At 32.4% G+C, this 10,927-nt stretch overlaps 1 long non-coding RNA gene across 1 annotated transcript in view; it reads left to right on the forward strand.

Moving 5' to 3' along the window:
- LOC117170340 overlaps positions 1-10,401 on the forward strand; it is a 15,175-nt gene extending 4,774 nt beyond the window's left edge. Inside the window, exon 3 of the long non-coding RNA XR_004466768.1 lies at positions 10,325-10,401. This is a non-coding gene — a long non-coding RNA (uncharacterized LOC117170340). The remainder of the gene's footprint in view (positions 1-10,324) is intronic.
- The last annotated feature ends 526 nt before the right edge of the window (positions 10,402-10,927 follow it).

The raw sequence follows: 10,927 nt of genomic DNA on the forward strand, positions 1-10,927 counted from the left end.
CTACAAGCTATCTAAGGATGGTACTATAGAACGCCACCTCAAGGTAGGCATAGTGGCGCCATCTCTTGGTCAGGCCGGAAACTTATCAATCCACCCTCGTATTTTTAAAAATGATTATTGGGTCATATTTGGGGCGCTGGAAGAGGGGTAAGGCTGATTTAAGAATAAACGTTATTGGTATAGCTGTATTTCGTAGACACTCATCTTTAATGCCAGGGGGTCACACAATTTTCTCTTTCACATTAGAGATGTTAGTCAGTTTTGTAAAGAGCGGCGACTCCTGAAACATTGGCGCCACCCCAGCGACGTAAGGCTTCCTGTTATAACAAGTAACTGCAGATACTATATTTTAATTCGACTAAACGTAAATTTTTTATTTAAGAACAAAGTTACAATTTTTTGGTGCTAAACTTTTCCGTGATACCATTTTTTCTAAGACATTCAAATTCATTAAAAAAAGGTCATAAATCAATTGAATAAGTAAATAAAAATAATTTCCAGTGGGTTAGAGTAACTACAAAAATTGTGTATAATGTTCTAAACAAATTAATTCACAAAAGTCATTTTTTCGTGATTCGCAATGATTAGCTAATTTTAACTCATAGCTTTTGTATAAAGTATCACAGATAATAATGTGCGCTTACAATAAGTTAAGAATAGATAATAATTGCCAATTATTTAAACAATTTTTATAAACAAATGCACATTCGGACCATTTCTTCATGAATATGATTGATTTTTTTTCGGAATCAACTTGAAATGTCTTACCAAAGAGACCTTGCTGTAATATTTTTCATAGTGATCACTTATTGGAGATTGTGATACTCTCAGCCATTTTTGACTTATGTGGATCTGAAAAGGGTCGTTTTCAGGTAGGCATTCGTGCTTCGGTAAGTAAGAATCGAGCTCACTCATTGAAGTTTGTGATACTTTCAGCCATTTTTGACTCATGTGGCCCTGAAAAGGGCCATTTTTAGGTAGGCATTTATGCTTCAGTAAGTAAGAATCGAGCTCACTTCTTGGAGATTGTCATGCTTTCAGCCATTTCTGACACAGGTTTCATCTTACTGGATTCTACTTTTCTTTAAGTGCTTATCAAAGGGTCCGAATGGAACAGAAGATTATGAAGAACATCTAGGTTCGTCATTTGTCTGTCAGACATTCTTCTGTTATTAGCTCTAACTTTTCTAAAGATCTTACTGTTTCCCTCTTGCGACTCTTCTGAATACCAACCAATTGGTAGCTCAAAAGATTGAATTATATCACTTCCGTGATTAAGCAGTTTATGTACTGATGGTGGCATTTTATACCAAGGATAAAGATTTATGCAAAGATTAGCCGTTTTCCAAAGAGTAAGTCTTCAATTTCGCACAGTTAACTATCCTTCTGCACGTTATAACTTCTAATATATCGAAGAATCTGGTGATCAGATCTTGATCCAAACCGGTTATTTTAGCAACCGATTTAGCTTTTCCCAAAAAGGAACGGACAAAATTTCCGGTATTTGTTGTTCCATAACCCTGCACCGCCACATCAACTGTTAATCCCAGTTTGGATCTTAATTGTATCTGAATACGTTCCTTTCTTGATTTTTTCATTTCCTTTTCTTCCTTTTCTCTTGAGGAAAACTTTTTAAAATCCATATTGTAGGAAACCTGTAACAAATATTTCAGAACACGAATCCAGGCATGCAACGTCAAGAGACCAAATTTATAATATGCCTCATTACCTGGAATTTTAGCTACATATGGTAAGTTGTTTACATGTTTTGATCCAACTCCACAAATATTGCAGCGAGAAGATGCTTTCTGTATAGTCAGAATATTACATACCTTTCCATCAATCATCGTATACTTTAAGTCAAAGCTGATATCCACATCATCACTCTTCTTGGACCCCTTTTGCCATGTCATCTGATGCGCAGAAGCACCGTCCATACCCCACTTTCCAAAGAGCACTAGTTTTTTACCAAAAAGATTAGCGAGATCATCTTTTTCCATTTGCAATAGGATTCGATTAACTGTATGACCCAGTAAACTTATGAAATGGACACTTGCTCCTAAATTAAATGTCTCTATATGCCCACTGTTTCCTGGATAACAAGCTTTTTTCGCTTCGGAGATATTTAAATACGACGGATATGAATCATTGCCAGTTATTTCTTCATTGTACTTTGTTAGCTTTTCGTATTTCCTCTTCGACAGACCTAAATCCACGTATATCGCTAAGATTTTTTGCAATTTTTTCTCGTCATCATCTTCCTTACGAAACTACGTCCCAGATTCGCTATCGGACTCGTTTTTGATCAGTGAAAATGCTTTGGATAATTCTTCCTTGCTATAATTTGAAGCAAGTTCTTGGACGCGCCTTTTCTTCATCTTTTCGGATCCATCTTCAAATGATAATCGTGGTCTTCCTCTCTTTAGAATATTAGTTAAACCTTTTATTTAGATAGGTGGGCCAGGAAAAGGTACCTTAAACTCTGCTTCTAAGAATGCAAGATGATTTTGAACAAACAATGCTTTTTTCCTACAGACACTTTTCCATTTTCTATTCTACAAAGGCATAAAAGAGTCAAACAATTTTTTTGTTATAGCCATTAACTGACTTTCATCAAGAGGAGACGTAGTATTAATATTATCCAAAATCAAATCTACTTTGTTACATTTTGAATGTGGATCGCTATTCCAAATGATGTCACATAAGTGCTGATTTTTTATTCTGTATTCCATGTTAAAAAATACTTCGAAGGATTCCCTCAATATCTCCGTAGAAACACGCAGTCTATTTGTGAAAGTCTTCCATGAAGAAAAATAAAACAAATTCAGAAAAACAAATCAACAACGACTTGAAGTTGCTCCTGCTACATTCAACTGTTTTTAGGTATAGTTGATACCAAAAACAATTTATTTGTAGCTGCAGCAACTTCAAGTCGTTCCTGATTTTGTTTGCTTCATTTGTTTTATTTTATTTCATGAAAGATTTATTTGCAAGCAGTCTTTGCCACGACATTTTCAGTTCATTCTGCAGAAAATCTAGCCTATTAAAAAAATGGTAAAAATGTGCATTTGTTCATAAATTTCCAAAAAATAATCACCAGTTTCTGTCACTATTAAAAATATGTCAGGAAAGAGTCTTTTGCAAGACATTTTGCATTGATTCCGCAAAAAAATCAGAGCTATTCATGAAAAAATGGTCAAAATGTGCATTTGTTTATAAAAATTGTTTAAATAATTAGCAATTATTATCTATTCCTAACTTATTGTAAGCACACATCATTATCTGTGATACTTTATACAAAAGAAATGGGTTAAAATTAGCTAATCATTGCGAGTCACGAAAAAATGACTTTTGTGAATTAATTTGTTTATAATATTATTAACAGTTTTTGTAGTTACTCTAACCCACTGGAAACTATTTTCTGGTACTTATTTAATTGATTTATGACCTTTTTTAATGAAATTGAAAGTCTTAGAAAAAATGGTATCACGGAAAAGTTTAACAACAAAAAGTTGTAACTTTGTTGTTCAATAAAAAATTTACGTTAAGTCGAATTAAAATATCCGCAGTTACTTGTTATAACTGGAAGCCTTACGGTCATTTCTAAGAAAAAACATCAAAATCCGTTAAGAATTGCACTGTCGGTCGATTTTTGTCCAAAAAAGGTGCTTTTCCCATTGTGCGACGCTTGGTCAGCATATTGTCTGTTGTTGTTTTGCATCATCGACATTTAGAAATGGACCGGTAACGCTTTAAGGAGAACGGAAATGGGCTCTAGAGAGAGAAAAGACATATAAGATGGCACCTGTCTTTATCTATTTCAGGACTGTGTCAAGTGAATCGGTGGCCCCGGGTATTGCCTGAATAATCTGTATGGTTAATTAAAAAAAACAATGATAAACAATACATTAGAAATTTGTAGTTAGAATAAATTGAATGTTTAAAAACATTCATGTAAAATAACCTGTTTCAGTTATTTTATTTTAAAAACGTGGCAACCTTGAATTCGTCTTGAAATTGGATTGAAAATGTTACAATAATAATAGTTCTGTAAGTTCAAAAATATTGTGAAAACTGTCAAAATTTGAAAAATAGTGTTATACTATTTTTCAATTATTAAAATTATTTAACAGACAAATGATCAAAATTCTATTTAATTATTCACATCTTTTCCCACTTCTTCACTTAAATGCGAACGAAATATTCTTCAATTTTGTTCAAAAGTCATTCTTCTTGGTTGAAATATCGAATTTTTTCTTATGATAATCTGCGTTGAAATGCACCCTGCAATGTCTCCAATGCTTTGCCACTCTTTCTCTAGGCAAATGCATTGCAGAACACTAGGCCTCCATTCTGTTCTCATCTTTTAAAGCGAACCTAGCCATAAACTAACATTAAAATGCAATTGACAAAATTTCTATAATATGGAAAATAACCTTTTGTATTACATAGGTACAATACTAGATATTTTGAGGTTTTGTTTTTGTTGTAACATTTTTTATTTTACTATATTCAATCACTTTACTTACGTATGAAAACATGTCCCCATATAAACGTCTTTACAACGCCCACAAACAACACATGCTACCACCATTTTTAATATTTATTTACAATAAATCATAACGAATTAAATTATAAAAAAATCAATTCTAAAAATTACAATAAACGTAACATTGTTGGGGCACTCACGGCACAAAGCACGGTCATGTGCTGCACTAAACTTCACCCAACGAAAATATTTTCGAACAATCAGCTTTATCTAGAAAGAGATACGTATACGTCTTATATGTTTTCTCTCTCTCTCTCTCTCTAGAGCCCATTACAGGGAAAATGTAAAAGTAACATTATTGCCACTTTTTAATTATCGTTGAGTTTCGACATTTGTTTAGAATTACATTAATTTATTATTGAATTCAGGTATTAAAGTAAATTATAATTGTAAAATAATAATTTTCTTGCAATCAGAATGATACATTAAATCTACATTGAAACCAGGGGTTTTGCCATCTCAATTCCCAAACTCTCCTGAGCATTTGCTCAAAGGCTGCTGAAAAACCTCTTGGTGTGAGAAAGCGCAATTTTTGACAAAGGATTCTGAAATGTCTAATAAAAGAAAGAACCTTCGAACAATGCTCAGGGCAGTTTCGAGATTAAGATAGCAAAACCCCTGGTTTTAATTTAGGTTTCTTGTACCATTCTAACTGAAAAAAACATCATTTTACCTTTATAATTTACTTCAATACTTAGATTTGACAATAAATTAATGTAGTTGTAAATCAATTTTCAAATCAGCAATAATTAAAAACTGTAATTAATGTTACTTTAAAATTTTTCCTAATGATAGGATCTTGAAATATTTTTTAAATTTCAAAAACCATTAAAACTAGAATTTTACACACTTTTGCCATTATCTAAAAGTTCGGAAACAAGAACAATATATAAAAAATATAAAAATCAATGTTGCCATGGAACCTTCAGAGCCATTCGATTATTTTAGGTTAAAGGATACCGGTGCCAACAAACCGTAATACTTACCATGATAATCGTTCCATCAGGAACTAAAACTTCTTTTTTTACAAATTATATGATTTATTAAAAAGTGATATTCACACACTACCTATCCAGGTTAAACAAAAAAATCCTTTAATCGCGCTTTATGGCTTTTTATCAATGTTCAAACTCATTTTTCGAAACATAAAAAAACACTTTTTTACTCCATTTGAGCGGATCCAGGCGTACTCTAATCGACATTTTGTAGTCATACGTCGATGTCTTTACTCCATACTTAATTTATATCTCATTCCTTGCTTCGTTCAAGCTTAAACTTTTTAAATTAATCACTAAGTCCAAAACATTACAAAAACTGCGAAAAATACTAAATCGCCCATGATGCTAATCAGCTTTCATTTAAACGTAGGGCGTCGCGCTAGTGTTTCATTTTCTAACGTCCTTCGCGAAACGTTTGATTAGTGAGATCTACCTGACCATCTTGCAGCTCACCATCGCACAGTGGTCTGGAATAGAAATTTACTGTTTATAATCGCCCACAGGTCGTATTTCTTAACCGATTTAAAAGTTTTTTTTTTAAAAAGGCGCAGCAATTAATTTTTAGGAGAATTTTGGTTCGCTTTTTTAAAATTTTTTTCACAGAGCAACAATATATAAACAAATATAGCGACAAAATTGACCATTTTAGCTTTGTGAATATTTATCTCAAAAAAAATACAGATAGAAACTCACTATCAGCCAGAATTATTGCCCATGCATTCATAGAACATAATTAGTTTTAATAATATTTTACTTAATTATTATAAGCAATTTTTATAAACAAATTTTTATTAGTGTTTTTTTAACATAGAAAAAATCGTTTATTTCACGCTAGTTGCTAATATTTTCATAAGAGTTATAATTTGTGATAAAAAAAAATTAGCATGAGTTAACAACTATTGTTTTTATAAACATTTCTATAAACAAATTCCTTATCATTGAGTTTTTCTCATAGCTGAATTGATTTTTCTGAAAAAAGTGATTCACAATTGTCTTTAAATCCATTTATATACTTTAAGCTTCAACCAACATAAACAATATAGATTGTTTATAACAATTTAGTCAAACAAGTCTCCTAATCGGCCGTTTCCTCGTAGAAAAAAATGTTTTTTTCTTCAATAATTATTAGAGTGACATTTATTGCGGTGACTAACAAACGAAATAAAATTAACAATAATTTATATGATTGTTATAAACAATTTTTTTAACAAAACTATGATTTATTTTTTTTACATGCAAAAAGGACGGTTTTCCACTGAAATCATTCGACAATAAACTAACAGTGATTCCAAAATTGGATATGGGACATTAAATAATAATTTGCGTAATTGGTAATAACAATTTTAAAACAATGCGTGACAATCTGCGGTTGATCGTAGAAAAAAGTTATTGTTTCTTCAATATTTTTGGTGATAATCTTATTTGTGTTATTGAATCAATAAAAAATTGATACTTATAATAATAATGAGATTATTATAAAAAACTTAAAATAAATAAATTACGATTCAGAACTCGAATCATTTTTAGATTCGAATTGTTCTTTGAGTTTATCGAGTTCTTGATCAAGTACAGCGTTATTGCACTTTATTTTCACTTGTTCCTCATTTATTTTTCAGGAAGTTGCATAAAACAAATGAAAGATAGGTGACTTCTAAAAACGCAAGTACAGCGTTATCGCTATGGACAGTATGCTACAGAAATTGTTATTAACAATTACTCAAATTATTATTTAATGTCCCATATCCAATTTTGGAATCACTGTTAGTTTATTGTCGGATAATTTAAGTGGAAAATCGTCCTTTTTGCATATAAAAAAATTAAATCATAGTTTTGTTAAAAAAATTGTTTATAACACTTGTATAAATTATTCTTTATTTAATTTCGTTGGTTAGTCACCGCAATAAATGTCACTCTAATAATTATTGAAGAAAAAAACATTGTTTTCTACGAGGAAACGGCCGATCAGGAGACTTGTTCAAAGAAATTGTTATAAACAATCTTTATTGTTTATGTTTGATAAAACTTACAGTATATAAATGGCTTTAAAGACAATCGTGAATCACTTTTGTTCAGAAAAATCAATTCAGCTATAAGAAAATCTCGTTTATAAAGAATTTGTTTATAGAAATTGTTTATAATGATTAAGTTAAATATTATAAAAATTAATTATGTTCTATGAATGCATGTGCAATAATTCCGGCTGATAGTGAGTTTCTATCTGTATTTTTTCTTGAGATACAAATTCACAAAGCTAAAATGGTCAATTTTGTCACTATATTTGTTTATATATTGTTGCTCTGTGAAAAAAAATTTTAAAAAAGCAAACCAGAATTCTCTTAAAAATTAATTGCGGAGCATTTCTAAAAAAAAAACTTTGAAATCGGTTAAGAAATACGACCTGTGGGCGATTATGAACAGTAAACTCCAATTCCATACCACTGTGCATCGCCACCGTCCCGCATGCTGTGGCTCCAGGGGCACCCCGGCGATCCTCGGGAAGCGACAAGCGTTTCAATATCTTTAATATACTCTCTATTATTATTCAGGTTTTGGTGTTCTTCTTAGTCCCTCTCCCCTTCGTTATCAGCCTATTTGTCATGGGAAACCCTGGCAGCAGCAATGCTACCGCCAACATAGTCGACAAAGTCATGAGAAGAAAGCTCAAGCCTTACCGCGACACTAAACGCGAGAACACCTTCGGTGTTATGATTTCTTTTATTCAAAACTTTTACTTGGGTGAACCCGGTTATACATCAAAGCGATGGAAGTCAAGTGACTAATGAGATTAGAATGTTATAAGTCAATCCAAAACGCTGTTTGAAACCTGCTGCGATGATGTTGTAGGTATACAATTACGAGCGGCCGCTACCGTTGGACGTGACAACAGTCACCTCTGGATGCTTTGTTAGAGCTACTATTTGCCACTCCATGGGTTTTTAGTCGCTCGCTTCTTGATGGCCAAGAAAGTTTCTTACAATGCGACAGGTGTTTAATAAAACCGTCTTCTGAGCAGCTGACAATACCCTACTGACTCCTAAGTGTTCAAGATGTTCAGTGCATCTTGCGCGCACATTGCCTGTAGTCGAAATCACAATGGGATGTATAGATGCATGATTCACATTCCTCCATATGGTCCTTACCTCATACCTTAAATCGCTATACTTCTGGATATTGATTGTATAGGTTTACTTGCAAATTTCGTTTAAGTAGACAAGCAATGTCGATGATGTAGACTCATCCACCTTTTTTTCTTGCATGACGATGTCAGGTCGATTGGTCGGGATGTAATTCTCCGTTTGGATAGTAATATCCCAATAAAAGATGTAATCTTTGCTTTCTAAAACGGGCACTGGAATGTATCTATAGAAAGGCATCCATTCTTTTAAGAGTCCTAGGTTTAGGGCAAGTCTGATGTATAATGCCCGCTACATCAGTATGCATGTGCGTATATTCTCTCCGAGCCATTACGCGATAGCCATCAACAATGTGCTGGTTGGATTCGTTGGTATCTCCACATAATCGGCACCGGTCAACCACGTCCTGATGTTTCACGTATTTGCGATAATTCCTGGTGCTGACAACCTTGTCATGTATCGCAATAACAAATCCATCCGTCTCTGGATACAGAACACCCTTTCATAGCTAAATATTGGATGCCTCACTATCCACTTCATGTTGATCTAACGTTTTGGGGAGCTCGGCGTGGATAGCTTTCTGCCTCCAATTTGTTTCTAATTCCTCTATGGTTTCTGTTCTGATATTCAAGGCCTCATCTGAGGACCAATTCAACGGCGTGTATTAAAAGCGAAAGTGAAGTGTAGTCCTTGGTTTAAAAGTTAGAAAATACTAGAATTGACTTTCAAACTCAATTTTCATTATGACTGAGGGCCTACGTTACTTATCGGATTCCTACCTTACTGACATTTTTTTTCATTAGACCCATTCTACACGAAATGAGATCTCGATCTGAAACTTTAGTGAAGTAAAGAAAAGGCGCTAAGAAACGTTTGCATATCGATAAATTTTTACAATTAAAATAAAGAATAATTTTTGTACATTTTGTTTTGTCTGTTATAAGTTATTGGTACATATACGTTTCCTAACCACTTTTCTTCGTCACTCCAAGCTTTTATTTTGATATCTTATTTCGCGTGGATTTGGTATAATGAACAAAATTTCGGTAAAGCGGGAATCGAATAAGTGTCATATGCCGCTGAAAGTTTGAATAAATAAATAAAAATAAATTAAAACAAATTATTATAGGAAATAATTAATAACAATAAACAATAATTTAATAATAATTTAAACAAATTTTTTAATTCAATATGATTTCATATTTTTTCGAGGTTTTTTTAAATACTAGGAATAACTTTTAAACTTTAATTGGTATTATGGATAAAACCTTGTGTTACTTATGAGATTCCTACCTTACAAGCATTTCTTTTTCATTATACCAATTCTACACGAAATGAGGTGTCGAGCTGAAATTTCGGTGAAATAAAGAAAAGGGGCTAAAATACGTTTATATCTTAATAAATTTTTACAATCACAATAAATAACAATTTTTCGACATTTTTTGTATCTGTGAAAATTTATTGGTACATAAACGTTTCTTAACACCTTTTCTTTATCTTTTCAAACTTTGCAATAAAATTTTCGAGTCAAAAGTTTATTTTATTGCTATTTATTTTATTCCTAGGTTGAAAATAATAAATAGTTTATTCTTTAATTTTAATATATTCATCACAATAGCAATACATTTATTTTTTCTTTACAGTATCCGTTAAGACTCAAAATCATGTCCAGGAACCAAATTCTTTCCATGAAATGATTAAAATGGAAGCAGAGGACAGTGAAGAAGGTATTTATTTTAATAATTTTTCATTGTTTGTCTATGTTTGTCCAACGTTTTCGTCAACTGTAAACATTACTTTTAAGATTTTAAAACATTTTCGGAAAACGAAATGGGTGCAGAAACGGTGAAAAGTTTAAAAATATATATAAGATCTATAACGCCTGTTTACTGCTACTTACAGATGATGCGTTTGAAATGTAGCAGTCAACAGGCGTTATACGTCTTATATTTTTTAAAACTTTTTAGCGTCGCAAAAAAAACAATTGCGATTATTCCTTGACCTTCTACAGGAAATTTTAACGTAGAATCCGAATTTCAACATATTAAAAGTTGATTTTTCTGGTTTTTTTTTGTAGAGTTTTTTCAAAGGGAACCGAATGGGGACCTAATGGGGTCTTTATGGGTACTTTGTAGAGGCTCCATTCGGTTCCTTCGGTCTGCCAGGGAATAGATGCAACAACAACACTTGATGGAACGGCAGATGCAACAGAAGCATTTTCTTCAACAGTCGGAGTTTATACAGCG

Source organism: Belonocnema kinseyi, chromosome 3 (assembly GCF_010883055.1).
Source record: "Belonocnema kinseyi isolate 2016_QV_RU_SX_M_011 chromosome 3, B_treatae_v1, whole genome shotgun sequence".
Taxonomy (NCBI): domain Eukaryota; kingdom Metazoa; phylum Arthropoda; class Insecta; order Hymenoptera; family Cynipidae; genus Belonocnema; species Belonocnema kinseyi.